This window comes from Stegostoma tigrinum, chromosome 30 (assembly GCF_030684315.1).
Source record: "Stegostoma tigrinum isolate sSteTig4 chromosome 30, sSteTig4.hap1, whole genome shotgun sequence".
Classification (NCBI taxonomy): domain Eukaryota; kingdom Metazoa; phylum Chordata; class Chondrichthyes; order Orectolobiformes; family Stegostomatidae; genus Stegostoma; species Stegostoma tigrinum.
This window is the reverse complement of record NC_081383.1, coordinates 15,039,576-15,060,507: the sequence shown is the minus strand read 5'-3', so window position 1 is coordinate 15,060,507 and position 20,932 is coordinate 15,039,576. Positions and strand designations below refer to the sequence as shown.

The 20,932-nt window shown below is 39.5% G+C and overlaps 1 non-coding gene across 1 annotated transcript; it reads left to right on the top strand.

Moving 5' to 3' along the window:
* Positions 1–9,394: 9,394 nt before the first annotated feature.
* LOC125466082 (small nucleolar RNA U3) lies at positions 9,395–9,608 on the top strand. The gene has a single exon (XR_007250376.2). It is a non-coding gene; the product is annotated as a small nucleolar RNA U3 (small nucleolar RNA).
* Positions 9,609–20,932: the final 11,324 nt, after the last annotated feature.

Below are 20,932 nucleotides of genomic sequence, written 5' to 3'. Positions count from 1 at the left end.
TGGAAAATAACTGTGAGGAATGTCTGATCAGCTGTGATCCTATTGAATGGTGAAGCAGAGTCAAGTCAATGTTGCCCGGTATGGAAGGAAGGTCTTATGAGGAACGGCCGAGGGACTTGAGGTTGTTTTTGTTAGAGAGAAGAAGGTTAAGAGGTGACTTAATAGAGACATACAAGATGATTGGAGGATTAGATAGGGTGGACAGTGAGAGCCTTTTTCCTCAGATGGTGAGGGCCAGCATGAAGGGACATAGCTTTAAATTGAGGGGTGATAGATATAGGACAGAAGTCAGAGGTAGGTTCTTTACCCAGAGAGTGTTAAGGGCATGGAATGCCCTGCCTGCAACAGTAGTAGACTTGCCAACTTTAAGGGCATTTAAATGGTCTTTGGATAAACATGTGGATGATAATAGAATAGTGTAGGTTAGATGGGCTTCAGATTGGTTTTAAAGGTCTGCCCAGCATCGAGGGCTGAAGGGCCTGGACAGCGCTGTAATGTTCTACATTATATGTTCTATCAAGAGGGCAAACAACATACTTTGGTTTCTATTTTTTATCGTGATGAAAATAGATAATAATCCTTTCAAAGTTTCGTCTATCCCAAAGGAGTTCTAAAGACTCACAACTCCCTGAGAGAAGAAATTCATCCTCATCTCATTTTTATGAACATCAACAGCTCTTAAAGGTCATGTGAAGCATTTTAGAATGCCAACTGGTTGTGCCAAAAAAAAAACTTCTGGCAACAAAAATTCTGCTAGGAGTCATCGAGCTGTGCAGCATGGAAACAGACCCTTCAGTCCAACTCATCCATTACAACCAGATATCCTAAATTAATCTCGTCCCATTCGCCAGCATTTGGCCCATTTCCCTCTAAATTCTTCCTATTCATGTACCCATCCAGATGCCTTTTAAATGCTGTAATTGTACCAGTCTCCACCACTTCCTCTGGCAATCATTCCAAACATGCACCTCTCTCTGCATGAAAACGTTACCTCTGAGGTACCTTTTAAATCTTTCCCCTCTCAACTTAAACCTATGGCCTTTAGTTTTTGATTCCGCTACCCTCAGGGATAGACCTTGGTTATTCACCCTATCTATGCCCCTCATGATTTTATAAACTTCTGTAAGGTCACCTCTCAGCCTCTGCCACTCTATGCCATAAGTATTTCTGCCATTTTCACTGTATTAGCAGTTAGGCAATTGTGATAGAATGGGGAGGAAATCCGACAAGCATCCAAGATCTCTGCACTTCCCCAACTCTGGTCACTGTATATCCATGATTTTTATTGCTGCTGTATTGGAATGGAATGGAATGGAATGAAAGTCCCCGTAATCCCTGAATTCGACCCGAGTTTTCACTTGTGGAAGCTCCAACTTCAGGAATGATTTCCTTTCTCTCTCCTTAAAACATACCATATTGTCCAAGTGTCCTAATATCCGATCAGCCCAAAGGTATATCCAAAGATATTGCCTGATTTGCTGAGAATATCCACCGTGTTCTGATTTCATGGTGGATTTCTAGTGGCTATGGTATTTTGCTTCTGTCCTTATTTCTATTCTTTTCTTTATTACCTCCTTATGTAGCCTGGTGCAAAATGTGTTTTGTTTTGTTAAGGCTTTTGTCAAACTCCTTGAAAAAAGACATCTTAACTCATTAATGACTTGTGTAACTGCAAATTATTGGTCAAATCTTTCCGTGTTGACATATGAACATATGAATTAGGAGCAGAGTTAGGCCAATTGGAGGCTTGAACCTGCTCCGCCATTCCATTAAATCATGGCTGATTTAGTTATGTTTCAAATTTCACATTTGTATGTCTCTGGCAGCTTTCAAATCCTTCGTCTAACTGGAATCTATCCCCTACCTCCACTGCCTTCTGAGGTAGACCGTTCCAAAGTCACATAATCCTCTGAGGGAAAGAGTTCTCCTCATTTCTGCCTTAAGAGGTGGCCCCTTATAATTAAAATGCAACACCACCTACCACCCTCCCCCACCCCCACCACCATCAACAGTTCTGGAATCACCCACAAAAAGAAACATCCTCACCATGTCCACTTCGTCAGGACTATTCCAGATCTTATACATCTCAATTAAATCACCCTCCACTCTTCTAAATTCCAGTGCAAACAAACCCATTCTGTCCACTCATTCCTCTTAAGGCAACACGTTATTCCATGCATCAAGCTAGCAAACCTCCTCTGAACTTCCTCCAGTGCACTTATATGCTTCTTTAAATAAGTAGATCAAAACTGCACACATTATTCAAGATAGAGGGACTGAGCACCAGGGAACATAAATTTAAAGTAAACTTTTTAAAATGGCACTATTTTGAAGAAGAAGAGGATGATACCCTGGACAATATTTCTCTCTCAATCAACTTCATATAAACAGATAGTCTGGTCATTATTACTTTACTGTTTGTGGGGGTTTGTTGTTTACAAATTGGCTACTCTGTTTCCTACCTTACAACAGTGACTGCATATCAAAAGCACTTCATTGACTTTAAAGAGATTTGAGCTGTTTGCTGCTCAAGGAAGGTGCTGGATAAATGTGAGTCTTTCTTATTTCTATTCAAGGACTAAAACCATGACAGTAGAAATAACTGAAAAATGTAATTTATCAAACAACGACTTTTCTTGTGACATGTGGGTGCATTGGCAACACCTGTATTGGTTATCCTCACTGGCCTTGAAGTGAATGGGTAGCTATGCTATTCCATAAAGTGGTGATGAGTCCATTACTGTGGTCTAAAGTCACACGTAAGGATGGCCAGATTACTTACCCAAAAGGTCATCAGCAAAACATTGAGCTTTTTCAACAATCTACAACAGCATTATGGTTACTATTATTGAATTTAACTTTCAATTCCAGATTTATTTACTGAATTTAAATTCCACCAGCTAGTATAGTGGGATTTGCACCCATGGACCCAGCAAGTTAATGTGTACCATCTAGATTATTAGTCTAGACAGTGTCACTAAAGAAGATATGTTACCACCTTCCCATGTAAACTGCCATAAAGGTAATTTGGATAATTGATACTGGATGGTTGACTGAAAATCTTCAAGCTAAGTGTTCTGATTACAATCTTATCAGCCAGTTTTCCATCAAATCACAACAGCAACACTTGGTGCAAGCAAGAGTACAATCTTACCCTAACCAAACTTCCCAGGGCAAAGATCTCTCGAGTATGATTTCCAAATGCTACTGTTATGTTCAAAAGCCTTGGCTGGAAATGCATTGTGTAAACTTTTTTTCAAAGTATACTTCTACATCATAAACACATGTTTTATCCCTTCTTTCTTTCCTAGACTCCATCCACAGTGGCTAACATTTAATTTTAATTTGTTAACTCTTCCATTTATTTTTCAGACTTATATCCAAAAATATGAAAGAGTTGCATTTCTGTATCCCTTTCATGATCACACAATGTTCCAAAGTGCTTTACAGATAGCAAAGTACCCTTAAGCTGCATTCACCTCTGCAATGAGGGAAACATGATGGCCACTAGTAACAATGTTTTAACACTGGGTTTTGTTTTACACTTGATGCTACTCAAATTAAGAGCTACTCAAAATTTGTAGGGAATTCAACTTTACTTTCAGAATTGCCAATTGCTGTACACTCATAACTACATGACATTAAATGTAAGTAGGATATATTGTTTTAAAGAAGTCCTTAGCAATGGAAAATAATGAGACTGAATAGGCAAGAATATGTTGCAAACACTCACCAGGTCTGGCAGCAAGTTTACAGAGAGAAACAGTTATTGTTTTCTGTTGATGAACTGTTGTCAAAACTGTACATGCAATTGGTTTTGGACCTTCCCTAAAAAATATGGTAGTTATTAAAAACAGAAAAAATTAAAGGCAACTACAGAAGGAAGTAGGATCACATAAAATGAATCCGTATTCATTAAATCAAATAAAATAGTTTAGGGAATACTTGAAGTTCATAAAGTGTACAGGCACTCATTCATTTGCAATGTTTCATCACAACAGCTAAAAATTACAGGAAGTGTTTTGTCCCAGTATAGAACATTGTCTGTTTTTGGAATGCAGACATCTTTTTCATGAATTGTTATAATTGTAAAAAATGCAAATTCTGTAGAATTGGGACATCAATGCACATTTTACCTGCCATTGGAATCAAGCAGAACTTTATTAGGCATCACATGGGACAGAGCAGATAAAAAACCTCTTTTGCTCTACTTCTCAACTTTGAGGACAACTGCTTACTTCTCCAATTGAACACATCGATAGCCCACAACATGTCATTCATGTAGCTGAATTCTTTAATTTCTTTTGAAATATATGAACACTGGGGTACAGAGAAGGCTCGTCAGCATTTGCATGCCAAAGTTAGATTAAGATTTCAGGTGGAACTCTTTGTCAAGACTTAATCAAAATTTAACCTACCTTTTCTCTCTGACATTAATTAGCATATATTTTGAACATGTTTTGTTTTCCTTTCAAATGCAACATAATCATAATTTTTCTTTCCACCATTCTTGTGAATGTCAGCCTATAAATTTAGTGCCTGAACCTGAAAAGTTTTGAGCTGTGGATTAATCCAAATTGAATCTAAATTACGAGTCAAGAGACTGTCTTTGGGCTTTGGAGAGTCCTCAGAAGAGCTACCCATGTGGGATTACCATTTAACTTTCCCCTTTCGACTCTGCCCTGCAAGATTTTCTTCTCATATCATTCAGCAATTAAATTGCGATGTTGAAAGACAGATTATTTTCAAAACCAGCTATTCCATAAACAGATCTTTTGATTTCAGGCTGTGAAACCAAAGGAAAAATAATTTAAACCTGAGCATTTATCGATAGGTTGGAATGAATTTTAAATCAGAAAAGACTTTGAAGATGTAACATTGGTGCTAAACTAGTGCTCACAATTTTCAAGGTTCTTCTAGATTTTACCTAATTTGCCATTTTTGTTTGGTAATATTAATAGCTGATTTAAAAATAGACCTAGTGGTTTCACATTTATTTGAACAAGAGACATGCTAATTTTTTTTTACCCATGGAGTTTTTATAGAACATAGAACATAGAACATAGAACAGTACAGCACAGAACAGGCCCTTCAGCCCACAATGTTGTGCCGACCATTGATCCTCATGTAGGCACCCTCAAATTTCTGTGACCATATGCATGTCCAGCAGTCTCTTAAATGACCCCAATGACTTTGCTTCCACAACTGCTGCTGGCAACGCATTCCATGCTCTCACAACTCTCTGTGTAATTGTTCTTAAGTAATTGTTCTGTGTGTTTTACTGGGTCAGTAATTCACAGATTTGAGTTAGTCATTCAGTAGAATGTGAATAAATTGTCACCCTTCCCACTATCGCCACTGCCCATTGAAACTATTTGAGAAATTTAATTCAATGTAAAAACACTTGACTCATTACGTTAACTCTGTTTCTCTCTCCTCTGAATGCTTCCAGACCTGCTGAGTTTCTCCAATAATTTCTGTTTTTGTTTCACATCAATAAGGTTGACTCTAAGTTGCCCTTTTGCCAAATACTAATAGTCCTAGTTGTCAGGTACATCACTCAGCTAAGCAAACAAGGAACAGGCATCAAGAGATAATGGGAACTGCAGATGCTGGAGATTCCAAGATAATAAAATGTGAGGCTGGATGAACACAGCAGGCCAAGCAGCATCTCAGGAGCACAAAAGCATCAAGATCTTGCTTCACTTATCAATACACATAAGAATTGGGACAGATATATAATGGGTAATTGAATCCATATTGATATGTATGTAGTTGGGGTGTGTGCTACCCCTTTAAGAGAATGGGTCTGGTGACTTAGAGGGGGACACTTGGTGGGAGACAGTCTAGGTCTGGCAGTGTAGCTGTAAAGACATGTAATAGACCGTTCTTGGTTCAAATTTCCACAGTTCTACTACTTGGTCTTTTTACAACTCATAATTAGACCCAAACATAACAGCTAATGACAAGGCTGATTCATGGCCCACTAACTATATTACCACCATTTTTGGAAAGATGGGAAGAGATCGAATCTCACCCAGATTTTGAAAACAGTGCAGAACTGAGGAGGTAGCATGGTACATAGCATCTTCCTATGTGTCAGGTATAGCTCCAACCACTGAAGAGTTTATCCCCCAATTTCCATTGACTCCAGTTTGCTCAAGTTCCTTGATAACACACTCATTGAATGCAGCCGATATCAAGTGCAGTCACTATTGTCTCACCCTTGGAATTTAGCTCTTTTGGTCATGTTTGAACTAAGGCTATAATGATGAGTTGAGGAGCTGAGTGGCCCTGACAATACCCAAATTGGGCGTTAGCAAGGTATTTCAAAACAAGTGTGACTTGTCAGCGCTGTTGATGTCATCTTCCATCACTTTACTGATGATCGAGAATAGACTGATGGGGCAGTAAATGACCTGGCTGGATTTGTCCTGCTTTTGCGTAGCGAACATACTCGGGAATTTTCAAAATGTTTGGGAGGATGCCAGTGTTAAACTGTACTGGAACAGCTTGACTAAGAGCATGGCAAGTTCTGGTGAAGAAGTCTTCAGTACTTTGGCCAGAATGTTCTCAAAGCCCATAGCCTTTGTAATTTGGCACTAATTGCGTTGGTAGCAGTCCTGATACATTTGAGGTTTGTGAATTGTGAGATCACATATAAAGCCCTAGGTGGTCCTCAAAAAAAAAGCCAGTTGCATAACAGTTTAGAGCAGTTGTCAAACTGACATGACAGCCACAAGGAAAGGATGACTACCCACTGCTTCAGTTCGCAAGTCCTGCTGCAGCAGATGATACAGTTCTGTGATGGTGTCTTAGCACATTTTGGTCTATGTGACAATATGCCTCACTCAACTGGACAAAATAGCATTGATGATGATAAGCTCTGGGCCTCCTGTAACATCCTCTGCATCCTGAGGGGACCTTCATCTGCAACTTGGTCATTTGGAGGCTGCTTGGCAAACACTGGATGTTGCTGCTGATCCTGGGTTTGCTGGTGTACTTCTATGTGCCTTTGTGGTACAGTAACTACGACAAAGATTACCCCTGCTGTAGCTGGAATCATTGCTCATGGTTTCAATGAACATCAGAAACAGACCATTCCTTAGTAAATTGAGCAGTGAGCATTCACATTACGCACGAATGGTAATTTACCATCGTCCTCAATGTAGTAAAACGTGAAGAACTCTGAATGGGAGGTTCATGGAATGCCTTTGCAATGATCCTTAACAAAGTGGACCCAATTCCAATGAATGCAGTACAATCCATATTGCGCAAATCTGTTGGGAGATTTTGCTGAAACTTTATTGTCCCATCATCACATCACCTAAGAAAGGCAGCATTGCATATAAGAGTATGTTGGCAAATTACTTACAGTTCAAGGTAACAGGAAGTCAACTCCACGCCCTTGTGCAGCCTCCATTTCTTTTGTGCATTGTGACCCACAGGTAACAATTTAAGATTGCCTACAATTACTTCTGCTCCACAGCGATGACTGCAATCAATCTTGAGTACACACCGACCCTCCAAAGAGCATCCCACATAGACCCACACCCTATAATCGTACATCTCCCATGACTAACCCACCAGCCTGCATGTGCCTGGACACTATGGGCAATTGAGCATAGCCAATCCATTTAACCTGCATGTCTTTAGATTGTGGGAGGAAACTAAAGCACCCGGAGGAAGTCCATGCAGACACATGGAGAACGTGCAAACTCCACACAGACAGTCACCCATGGGTTAACCATGGGAAATGTGCTAACCACTGAGCCACTGTGCCTCTATTGCACTTCCAAGCAGCATATTTGATGCTCCAACAACTTGTTATTGTCACATATATCTTGGTGCAGTGAAAAGTTTTGTTTTATGTGCAGTACAGGCAGATCATACAATATACAGTGCAAAGGGATAATAAAGCAGAGCAAGAAATACAAATTTACATCTGCCAAGAAGTTGCACAAAAGAGTGACATCAACACTAAATTTAAAGTTTGGGAGGTCCATTGAGAAGTCTAATAACAGTGGGAAAGGCTGTGATTGCACTGGAGGAAGTATAGAGGAAATTCATCAGGATGTTGCCTGGGATGGAACAGTTGAGCTAACAATAGAGGCTGGATAAGCCCAGGTTGTTTTCTTTAAATCAGATAAGGCTGTGAGGAGAACTAATAAAGATGCGTTGGTTTATGAGGGGCATACAAAGAGTGGGTAGAAAGCAGCTGTTCTCTTAGCTAAAGGCTTAATAACAAGGGCACATTATTTTAATATGGAAGGCAGGAGCTTTACAGAGGATTTGAGGAAGCAAATTTTCACCCAAACGTTGGAACACATTGCCTGGAAGTGTAGCTAAGGTGGGCACCCTCACATGCGTTAAAAAGTACTTGGATGAGGTCTTGAACTGTCATAACATTCATGGCTATGGGTCTAGTACTGGAAAGGGGGATTAGAGTAGATTTAGTGAGTCTTCGATGGTACGATAAGCTTAAATGCCTCTTCTGTACTTTATGAATCTATGAATGTCTCCATTCTTTCAAAGGATGTAAAATATGCATCAGACCATTGAAAGCACTGACAATAACACAGATGCATAGCTTTTAGAATGAAGTCCTGATATACTTCTCTAATTTCTAAAGATTGTAATTTTCAAACCCAGAAATATGTAAGATAGGAGCAGGAACAAGCCATTCAACCCCTTGAGCTTGCCCTACCTTCATTATCATCATGACAGATCACTGAGCTCAATACAGTAAACCTAATCCAACCACGTAAGTCTTAACCTCTTTACCCAAATCTTAATTTTGTTTTATTCTTCCACTTGATCTGAGCACCATTGGCGAGGCTGACATTTACTGTCCTCCCCTATTTGCCATTTCAAGGAGGTCACTGAGCCACTTGCTTGAATCAGTCTAGTCCTTGTGTTATACCCTGGGGTGGGAATTTTATGATTTGTTTCAGTGGTAGTGAAGGAAATGCAATATATTTAATTCAGGATAGTGTGATGCATTGTAGACCTCTGAGAAAGATTATTGGAACTCTCTGATCGTGTGATCCAGTGAGAGCTAGCCTTATTCTCATTTGATCAAGTTTGCACTAAAGCTGACACATAAGATTGGTCAATCCCAACTTGGTGAACTCGTATTTAGAGTGGATCATTTTCCTTTAACCTCCCCTTTATGCTATCTACTCATTTTAATTTGAAAGCTTTTGCCATGCCAAAATTGAGTTATTTAATAACCTGAAATGTAAAATATTCAGCAAAATGGCATGTTATGCAACCAAAATTAAATTGAGGTTATTTCAATAATGTGATTTTGAATTCAGAGGAATGGACTGTAACAGCAAATTAATAGTTCACTGTTAGATATGGAATAAATTGAATCCTATACTCTTGATTGAAGACTATACTCTTAGGGATCATTTCTATAGTTGTTGCCTAGAGAAATGGGTTCTTGAGTGTCTGGTCTCACAAGCCATGAGGAGGATTGAGAGTGTTCTCTTCTGAGCAGGAAGTTGGTCTGGAGTGTTGCTTCGTGTAGCTGCTCTTTACCTTTGATGAGTGTTCTTACTCTCTTATGGGGAGTTAGAGGAAGTGAATGCATTCTGAGTGGTTTTTTTTGCCAGTAATAATAGGTTGAGGAGTGTTTGATGCCATGCGTGGTTTAGGAAGGGTTGCTGGGGAGACTAGGACCCATGGGCACAGCCTGAAAACTAGAGGGGGTCAAAAACAAAAAAAATTCTTTGAGGACGTGACAAAGTTGATTGATGAGGGAAAGGCTGTAGATGTCATATACATGGACTTCAGTAAGGCGTTTGATAAGGTTCCCCATGGCAGGCTGATGGAGAAAGTGAAGTCACATGGGGTCCAGGGTATGCTAGCTAGATGGATTAAAAACTGGCTGGGCAACAGGAGACAGAGGGTAGTAGTAGAAGGGAGTTTCTCAAATTGGAGACCTGTAACCAGTGGTGTTCCACAGGGATCTCTGCTGGGACCACTGTTGTTTGTGATATATGTAAATGATCTGGAGGAAGGTGTAGGTGGTCTGATCAGCAAGTTTGCTGATGACACTAAGATCGATGGAGTAGCTGATAGTGAAGTGGACTGTCAGAAATTACAGCAGAATATAGATAGACTGGAGAGTTGGGCAGATAAATGGCAGATGGAGTTCAATCCGGGCAAATGCGAGGTGATGCATTTTGGAAGATCAAATTCAAGGGCGAACTGTACAGTAAATGGAAAAGTCCTAGGGAAAATTGATGAACAGAGAGAGCTGGGTGTTCAGGTCCATTGTTCCCTGAAGGTGACAACGCAGGTCAATAAGGTGGTCAAGAAGGTATATGGCATGCTTTCCTTCATTGGACGGGGTATTGAGTACAAGAGTTGGCAGGTCATGTTGCAGTTGTATAGGACTTTGGTTCGGCTACATTTGGAGTACTGTGTACAGTTCTGGTCGCCACGTTACCAAAAGGATGTGGATGCTTTGGAGAGGGTGCAGAGGAAGTTCACCAGGATGTTGCCTGGCATGGAGGGTGCTAGCTATGAAGAGAGGTTGAATAGGTTAGGATTATTTTCATTAGAAAGATGGAGATTGAGGGGGGACCTGATTGAGGTCTACAAAATCATGAGGGGTATAGGCAGGGTGGATAGCAAAAAGCTTTTTCCCAGAGTGGGGGACTCAATTACTAGGGGTCATGAGTTCAAAGTGAGAGGAGGAAAGTTTAAGGGAGATATGCGTGGAAAGTTCTTTACACAGAGGTTGGTGGGCACCTGGAACGCGTTGCCAGCGGAGGTGGTAGACACAGACACATTAGTGTCTTTTAAGATATATTTGGACAGGTACATGGATGGGCAGGGAGCAAATGGACACAGACCGTTAGAAAATAGATGACAGGTTAGACAGAGGATCTTGATCGGCGCAGGCTTGGAGGGCCGAAGGGCCTGTTCCTGTGCTGTAGGTTTCTTTGTTTCTTTGTTTGTTTCTTTTTATTTTGACATTTTTCAACTCTCATACATGGTGTGCTAAGATACTGAGTCCCCAGTGTTATTCTAAAGTCAAACTAATATGTATTTAAGCCCCAGCAGCTGTTATAATGGGTAATCACTCAGTATTAGCTAGCTGTAACAGGCAAGCTACAGAGTCAACTATATTTGGGGTGTAATTATAAAATGTTCATTGCTGAGGGAGTTTGGTACTCAGAAGCCAAACTCATGCTAAGGGTGTTGTATCAATGCAAAAATGTGGCAACGGAATTTAACATGTCAAGTTGAGATAAAGCAGGTGGAGATTGTTCACAACAGGACAATTTGGATCAACATTATGATAAAATAGAAGCAGACTGACTGCTGTCTGGAAAACTGAGTAACATGAAAATTATTCTATAGAATACTGTAAAGTTAAAATACACAAAGTTCATAATGACTAATTATAATTTGACTCTCAGTCTTTGAAGCAAATTAAACAATGTGCAGAGTCTCAAATTGCTGTGTGCAATGTGTTTGCATTCAACCAGCAAATATTTAAAGTGAAGATCAGAAACAGTCCGGAAGAACCCAGTGAACAACACATATGTCAGATGGGTCAAAACAGGTCACTAACTCCTACTACTCAAGCAAGATAAACTACAGGTCTCATTTGCTACCCTAAGATAATTTGCACAAGTATGTCATTTCAATACACAGGCACAAAAGAGCCATTACCAGATACTTAAGTAAAATGAATTTTATTCTTTATCAGTTGAAATATGGACTGGCTTATTGGAGCATTACCTGGGTCTCTGGATTAACAGTCTAGCAATAATACCACTGGGCCATCACCTTCCAGTATGGGAATAGAAGGCTGTTTGTAAGAGGAAACTGTTTAAAGGACATTCTCCTGGAAAATTTTGTGTATGTTAACATGCAGGTAAGTTTTAGTAGAAATTTGAGCAAAGGAGGACACTTCTAGCACAGTTTTGATGTTTCTTTGAAAGAAAGTTGGTCAGACTTTTTTACAATGAGAAATCACACCTTACAGGCATAAAACCTGAAGTGTAGACCTAAGTACAACTGTTTTATCAAAGAACCAGCGTATTCAAATAGATTGAATGGCCTTCCGATATGTTTCTATGTTTCTATGAATGTACGCCCGAATTGGTTGCTCCCACTGTATTTGGTCATTGTTGCCTAAGCAGCATTTATTTTGTCTTAATTTCCCTGTTGAGACTTAACCATATTGCTGTGGGTTTGGAATCAGATGTCAGCCAGTCTTGGTAAGGAGGGCAGATTTCCTACCCTAAAGTGAATCAAATGTTTCTGTTTACAATAAGCAACCATGGTTAAATGGCCACCATTAGGCTATCATTTTATTCCGGAGTTTTACTGAGTTCAAATTTCACCACCTGCCACAGTGGGATTTGAATCCATGTACATAAAATATCAACCTGAGCCTCTAGATGACTAGTCCATCTCCTTTTAATGTATGATTGTGCTGAAATTTTCATGTAGTCAATGTTGATGCTCAGTACATTATAAGGATGCTGTTTTAGAAGTGAGTTTTAATACTTTTGGAACAAATGCCTCAGTAAGCTATGTAACAATCAGAAACAATAACCAGATAACATATTTCAGGTGCACGTTACAAAGTAACAGTGGGCATGCAGTCTGTTTGTGAATTATTATCTGCTCATGGGGAGGTTGTGGGTGTGGAGGGCTCAGATTTAATGCCTCTCAGCATCACCCAATTCATTTCCCAAGCAGACGACAGCCAGATAGACAAATCTTGGATTGCACTGGAAAAATAGTAATGCTTAAAAAGAAATAAGAGTCACATCAGTATAGATTTTTTCTACACAAGGCCTATGAATCACTCCTCAGCTGTAATCGTTGTTGTTTTGTGGATAAATTCAGCAGCCAAATTGAACAGTTCTTGCTATCTCAGAGCCAATTTGAACAGAGCACTTTCCCAACAAGCCCCCTCATTGATCATTTTCTTTTGATAGCAGTTGTCAGGACCCTACAAGACCCTCCAACGTCTCATTCCAAACAATCTCATGCGATTTCTTAACTCCACTTTAATGGTGTAATAGGCCCTGATGTGACTCATCTGTTGGAGCCGACTATATGCACGTCATAAGAACATAAGAACTAGGAGCAGGAGTAGGCAATCCGGCCCTTTGAGCCTGCCCCGCCATTTAATAAGATCATGGCTGATCTTTTTGAGACTCAGCTCCACATACCCGCCCAGTCACCATAATCCTTAATTCCTTTACTGTCCAAAATTTATCTAGCCTTGCCTTAAAAACATTCAGTGAAGTATTTTTAACCGCTTCACTGGGCAGGGAATTCCACAGATTCGCAACCTTTGGGTGAAGAAGTTCCTCCTGACCTCAGTCCTACATCTGCTTCCCTTTATTTTGAGGCTATACCCGCTAGTCCTAGTTTCACCTGCTAGTGGAAACAACCTCCCTGCCTCCAACTTATCTATTCCCTTCATAATCTTACATGTTTCTATAAGATCTCTCCTCATTCTTCTGAATTCCAATGAGTATAATCCCAGTCTACTCAGTCTCTCCTCATAATCCAGCCCTCTCAACTCTGGAATCAACCGTGTGGATCTCCTCTACACCCCCTCCAGTGCTTGTATATCCCTTCTCAGGTAAGGAGACCAAAACTGCACACAGTACTCGAGGTGAGGTCTCACCAGGACTCTATACAGCTGCAGCATAGCCTCACTGTTTTTAAACTCCATCCCTCTAGCAATGGCAGAAAAAATTCCATTTGCCTTTTTAATTACCTGCTGCACCTGCAATCATACTTATAGCGATTCATGCACAAGGACACCCAAGTCTCTCTGTACAGCAGCGTGCCAAAATTTTTTACCATTTAAAACATAGTCCCATTTTGCTGTATTTCAAAATGGATGACCTCACACTTATCAACATTGTACTCCATCTGCCAGACCTTTGCCCACTCACTTAGACTACCCATATCTCTCTGCAGAGTTATAGTGTCTCCTGCACACTTTGCTCTACTACTTATCTTAGTGTCATCTGCAAATTTTGACACACCACACTTAGTCCCCAACTCCAAATCATCTATATAAATTGTAAACAATTGTGGTCGCAACGCTGATCCCTGCGGCACACCACTAGCCACTGACCGTCAACCAGAAAAACACTCATTTACCCCTACTCTTCATTTTTTACTGGTCAACCAATCCTCTATCTATGCCAATACATTACCTGTAATACCATACAACATTATCTTATGTAGCAGCCTTTGGTGTGGTACCTTATCAAATGCCCTCTGGAAATCCAGATACACCACATCCACAGGTTCCCCACTGTTCATAATGCAAGTAATATCCTCAAAGAATTCCACCAAATTATTTAAACATGACCCACCCTTCATGAACCTATGCTGGGTGTTTCCACTGGGACAATTTATATCCAGATGTCTTGCTATTTCTTTCTTAATGATAGATTCGCATGTATGTAGAAGAATTTTCTAATTACTGAACCACTTAAAACACGTCCCATTCTCAGCATTATTGAAGGTTGATAGATTCAAGAATTTAGGGCATTCTGATCCACTATCTGAATCTGACATCAGCTGTTTACAAGTAATGTCTATGATAAAACATTAAAACATGTGAAAAAGTGCAAGCTTTGCCAACAGCAAGGGTCTACTTTCTTTTCAAAAGGAAAGGAAAGGTAATGGTTTATCTGGATGTTTGACTCTTTCCAATCAAAAATTAAGGATGTAACAGCCAATATTCCAGATGTGAGTTGAAGCAGGCAAGGCTCCCACGGGTAGAGTTCGTTCAGGAAGTCACTTTGTCAATTCCCTGTGATTTTACATTTCAGCAAGAGTATTTTATGTGATGAAGTTTTGGGCAGGGAGCTCCTGTGGTTATGATGTAGCAATATTGGAATTGGACTTGAGGTGATTACTCTACTTGGCATTTTTAGCAAAATTAACAGCTGCTTTCAGAAGAACCTGTTTTTGATTTAGTCATAATACTGAATGAAGGAAATCTTCGCAAATGTATTTCTGAGATTGTTATAGATAGTAAGTGTTGACTGCTCTGATACAATGAAAATCTGAATGATTTGAGTTACAACAAAATAAAACTGCAACAAATAGCCATTTTGGGTTTTGTTGGGCCCTATCCTAGATTTGATATTCAATAGGACAACCTGTATTTCATATGACACTCTAAAATGCATTAAAATATTCTAAGAGGCTTGTCAGGAGTGCTTTAAAGAAAATGAGACACAAAGCCATCTAAGGAATTGATGGGGCAGCTAGCCAAAAGCTGGCACAGACATAGGCTTCATGCAGCACCTGAATGGAGGAAAAAGAGGTGGGAAGGTAGGGAGGCCTGGGATTAAATCCTAAAGTTTAGTACTTGGGAAACTGGAGGTATGATCACGACTGGTGGAGTGGTTAAAATTCAGGACCAAAGTGCAGATATTTTGAAGGGTTATAGAGTGGAGGCGATTCAAGAGACAAAGAGGAGCAAGGGCCTAGAGAGTTTTGAAAATAGAAATTAGAATTTAAGGGAACCAACTTAGGTCAGTGTACACAGAGTGGTAAGTAAATCAGACTGGGTTTGAGCTAGGACATGAACAGCAAAATTTTAGATGACCTCAACTAACATTAAGAAAGGCAGAATGTGGGAGACCTGCCAGGACTGTGTTGGAATTGTCAAGAGGTAACAAAGGCATTGGAATGGATTTTCACAGCAAATAACACAAGGCACATGAGAGTTGGGTAAGGTGAGGGCCCATGGTGTTCGTGGTGAGCTACTGGCTTGGATTGGGGATTGACTGTCTGACAGAAGGCAGAGAGTTGGGATAAAAGGCTCTTTTTTTCGAATGGCAACCGGTGACAAGTGGTGTCCCGCAGGGTTCAGTGTAGGGACCACAGCTGTTCACTTTATTGTTTAATGATCTGGATGAAGGGACTGGGGGCATTCTGGAGGAGTTTGCTGATGATACAAAGTTAGGTGGACAGGCAGGTAGTACTGAGGAGGTGGGGAGGCTGCAGAAAGATTTAGACAGTTTAGGAGAGTGGTCCAATAAATGGCTGATGAAATTCAAAGTGAGCAAATGCGAGGTTTTGCACTTTAGAAAAAAAGAATACAAGCATGGACTATTTTCCAAAAGGTGAGAAAATTCATAAAGCCGAAGTACAAAGGGATCGGGAGTGTGAGTCCAGGATTCTCTAAAGGTTAACTTGCAGGTTGAATCCGTGATTAATAAAGCAAATGTAATGTTGTCAATTATCTCAAGAGGGATGGAATATAAAAGCAGCGATGTGCTTCTGAGACTAAATAAAGCTCTAGTTAGGCCCCATTTAGAATACTGTGTCCAATTTTGGGCCCACACCTCATGGAAGGACATATTGGCACTGGAGCGTGCCCAGCAGAGATTCACACGGATGCTCTCTGGAATGGTAGGCCTAACATACAATGAACGGCTGAGGACCCTGGGATAGTATTCATTAAAGTTTAGAAGGTTGAGGGGAGATCTAATAGAAACTTACAAGATAATGTATGGCTTAGAAAGGGTGGACGCTGTGAAGCTCTTTCCATTAGGTGGGGAGACTAGGCCCTGTGGGCACAGCCTTAGAATTAGAGGGGGTAAATTTAAAACGGAAATGAGAAGACATTCCTTCAGCCAGAGAGTGGTGGGCCTGTGGAATTCATTGCCACAGAGTGCAGTGGAGGCCGGGACGTTAAATGCTTTCAAGGCAGAGATCGATAAATTCTTGATCTCGCAGAGAATTAAGGGTTACGGGGAGAGTGTGGGTAGGTGGAGTTTAAATGCCCATCAGCCATGATTAAATGGCAGAGTGCACTCGATGGGCCGAATGGCCTTACTTCCACTCCTATGTCTTATGGTCTTATGGTCTTATGGGTGCTAGAAATAACTCTAGAATAACCACTCTTGATTTCAACAGTCCAGTCTTTTGGATGTTATTCTTTTCATCCTACCATTGAGGCTCCTCATTAAAAGTCTTTTCCCAAACCTCTACCTAGCTCTCTTCCTATCAATCAACATTTTCCCAAAATCCATCGTAATGGCTGAAATTTTCATTGCATTGTATTCACATGTTGTGGCTTGGAATCTTCTCATTTATTCCTTTCTGGTTTTATTTTGTTCTGTTCTTTCCCTGTGTTGTTATTTGGAAGATTTTGTATTTTAAAGCTGCATTCTAAATGAAAACTCCAGTAATATCTTCTCCTAAGAATAATAATTATTAAGAGACAAAGTTTCAGTTTCCTACCCCAAGATGATGTTGGGTGTTTAATCTGTTCTTCACTTCCCCAAGTAGACTACATAACACCTCAGTGAAAGTTCTTGGTATGATCTAGATAAGACATTAAAACCTATGGCACAGACTAGATTAATGTAGTCCACATGTATGTGTGTATATCAATATACTGTAATGTCTTGCACTACAAATGATTACATGTGGATGTGTGCATACATGCGTGTGTGTGGTCAGAGAGAGGATAAAGCTGTTAAAGCTTTGTTGAAGTTCCACAGCAGCTTTTGTAACTCAAAATTTCAGCATGTGACTCCACTTTGAAACATTAGAATTCCTCCTTAAATCTCTTTGTCCATCTCAGCCTTTAAGGCATTCCTTACAACTCATCTCTTTGACCAAGCTTTTGGCCAGCTGTCCAACATTTCAATTTTTATTCGATAATGCTTCTATGAAGAACGTTGGTTATTTTACTCTGTTAAAGGCCCTTTATGAATTCAGTTTGCTTTTGTTGCTGTGAATTCATGTGCGTACGTATGTGTTTACATGTATTAACATGATCTGAGATACCAAAAAACCACCAACAAACTGTGATGGCTGAATGGTTCTCCTGTTCTGCAGAAATGCTGTCTCACAATACAGTGTTTTCAAATTAAAGAAAATCTTGTAGTAAATGTTCAAAGTGAATTTAATGGTTCTGAAATGTTTACGCCTAAAATTTAAAATCTCATGTTGTTCCTGGGAGAACAAATGCATTATGCTACTCAGATTCAATTTCTCCTCTGTACTAATGCAATATGAGGCCTTCCTAACACCACATGGACTGCAGCAGTTCTCAATGGACCGACAACAAATGCTGGCCTTGACATTGATGTCCATAGCCCATAAAAGGGTTTGTTTTTCTCTAAAATAGGTTCCAATTGCCTTTGTTCTTTGTTTATTTAACACCAATGAGAGTTTATGCCCTTAAAGGGCAAAGATTTGCTTTAGCAACAGAATGAATATTATGTATTTCATGGCATAGAGAAGGCAGATAAAGCAGCATAATATGAAACTTTTATTAAGAATATAGCCATGACTTCTGTAGTACTTTAATTGCAATACAGAAATGCTTAGATTTCAGAAAGCAAACTTTAGCCTGTCCAGAAACTCACCTTGAACAACATCATAAATAATCTGGTGATAATATGCTTAAAATATACATTTTCTCTTGTGTTGCAATTTAGTTTTACCCTTCATAGTTGACAACACCTTGATATCACGCCTTTTAGTTCATAAAAAAATTGATATTTGCAAAACAACAACAAATCTGAATCCAGTAGCAAATGAATATAAATACCAAAAGGCAGCAGTGTGTAGAAAATGAACCGCAACCAAGGTCCACTGATAAAACAAACATTTTTGTTCAGGAATTTGAATTTCAGTGTTCCAAGTGAGACTTATAAAATTCAGCAATATAAATAAATTGTTATTCTTAGATATCTTGCTGGGGCCTATTTATGAAATCATCCCTTGCACTTTTGAAGACTTTCATGAGCAGTTTTATTTTCAAGCTAAAGGCTTCAAATTCTTGCTAACACTTTTTGAGCCCACTAATCATATATTTCTTTTCTTGACATTACGTGGCAAAATACACAATGCATTAGTGTGACTTTTTCCATTTAATTTTTTTCATTTAATTTCTTCTCAATTGTTAGCTACCTTTTGTTTCTAAATGATTTCAGAATCATTAATTGCTACTTGGATAAGCTATTAAAAATAAACCATTTCCAGTTCAAATTTCATATCAACACTCTAAAATTAGTGGGCCTCTGCCTTAATAAGTTTGCCTGCCAAAATGCTGACCCCACCAGATTATGTAGAATCCATGAGAAGGCATTCCATTTATGGAGGGACACAAAGTACCTCTGTACATATATTTCTATGCTAATCCTTTGATGCTGTATACACAGGTGCACAAATGATGTCGAGTGGTTTTTTTCAATTGCTTTAACGTTAAACATCTTCTTTGTCAAACATTGCCTCCTTCCTGAGGAGACTCGTTATAATCCTTTTTCCAAAAATATTTTCCTCTTCCTTAGGGCATTACATTTTTTAGACATTCTCTGGCTAGGTCCTCTGAAAATGTCTGGAGAGCACTATGTCTCAATCTTAGTATGTATGTATGTCATCCAATACGCAGAAACAATCATCACATACACAAAGCCTGTGGGCTGCCTCTGGACATCTGTTTCTAATGGGCTTTTAATGAGATGGCTCAGGCATCCCACTGACTTCCCACTTGAAAGTTTAAGTTCTTCCTAGTGCCTCATAGTGTTATGGAAATAATGAGGACAGACGCAAATGGTGCACAAACATATGAAATTCTATAACCGTATTTTGTAGCCATAGAGGCTGATGTTTCATGCATTACCACACTCAGTATTTCAAAACATCTGCAAATTGTTTCTCCTAAAATTCACTTGCAAGCTAGTTTCTTCATAATATCCAACAGCTTATATGAAACATTCATTCCATTCGACATTAGTGGCATAATAGTACGTAAAGTTCATTTTTAACAAGCCAATATTTGGTTTATAACAATTGCGTAATTCCTTTACCCTCAGTAATATCCTTTACTGAGGCCAAAATCTGACCACTGCCTTCTAAATGTAACTGATTTATAACTTACAAGTTCATTCATTATATAATCCTGTTATGCATTAGATACTTCTGTCTGCTCCTTCATTAACAAGGGTAATATTGTTTCTTCATTTCCAAGAAGAATTTTGGCCACTATTAAACAGAGCTTCATTTTTAAGTCATATATTGATTATAAGACATTGAGAGAAGAAGGGTCAAATCTTACAGAGCCTCAACAACATGGGCTAGAGTGAGAAATTTGGGAGAATCACATGAGAAGTCTAACGAAATCTATCTTGATGTCAGGAGCAACAGACTGGAGAAACTCAGCAGGTCTGGAACATCTGAGGGGAGAGACGAGCAGAACCATTTCCTGTTACCACAGAGCAATGGTGTTGAAGAAATGTAGTGTGGTCATCTGTGACGAAGGCTGCAGATAGCTTGAGAAGGACGGGGAGGGATAATTTTCCACAGTCACAATCTCAAAAAGTGCCAGAGCACCTCTGATAATGACTGTTGAAGTGCTGTGGAAAGGGAAAAACCTGATTGGATGGATTAGGCCATGGAATTGAAGGAAAGATGGGCGCAAATTTGAAAGGTGGAATCACATTTACCAAAGGATGTTGGACAATTCTAATGTATAATCCAATGTGACATTGTGGACTGTACAGTTCTGGCTTGTATGTAAAGAATGAGTTTTAGTCTGGAGGCAACTCTCGGTGTGATTCACTGCTGGATGACAATCTTGATCTCAGTGTCAGCAGTGGTGAAGGAGGAAAATGAGACTTGGCATCTCCGTGTTCTGATTCCTGTGCCCCTTTCATGTTGAGCCTAACATAGCAGTTAATTCAGTATTCAAAAGATTTATGTTTTGTGTTAATTAATAAAATCTCTTTGCAAAACTCAGAGTATTTTCAAGATCTATTAAGAACATATTGAACTTCTTTCTTTTGAAGAGCAGTGCTAATCAACAGTCAAATAGTACTTGGCTTTCTGTAAAAACATAACCTCAGTTAAAACCAGATGCTAGTTATATACATTATTCAGAAACAGAAAAGCA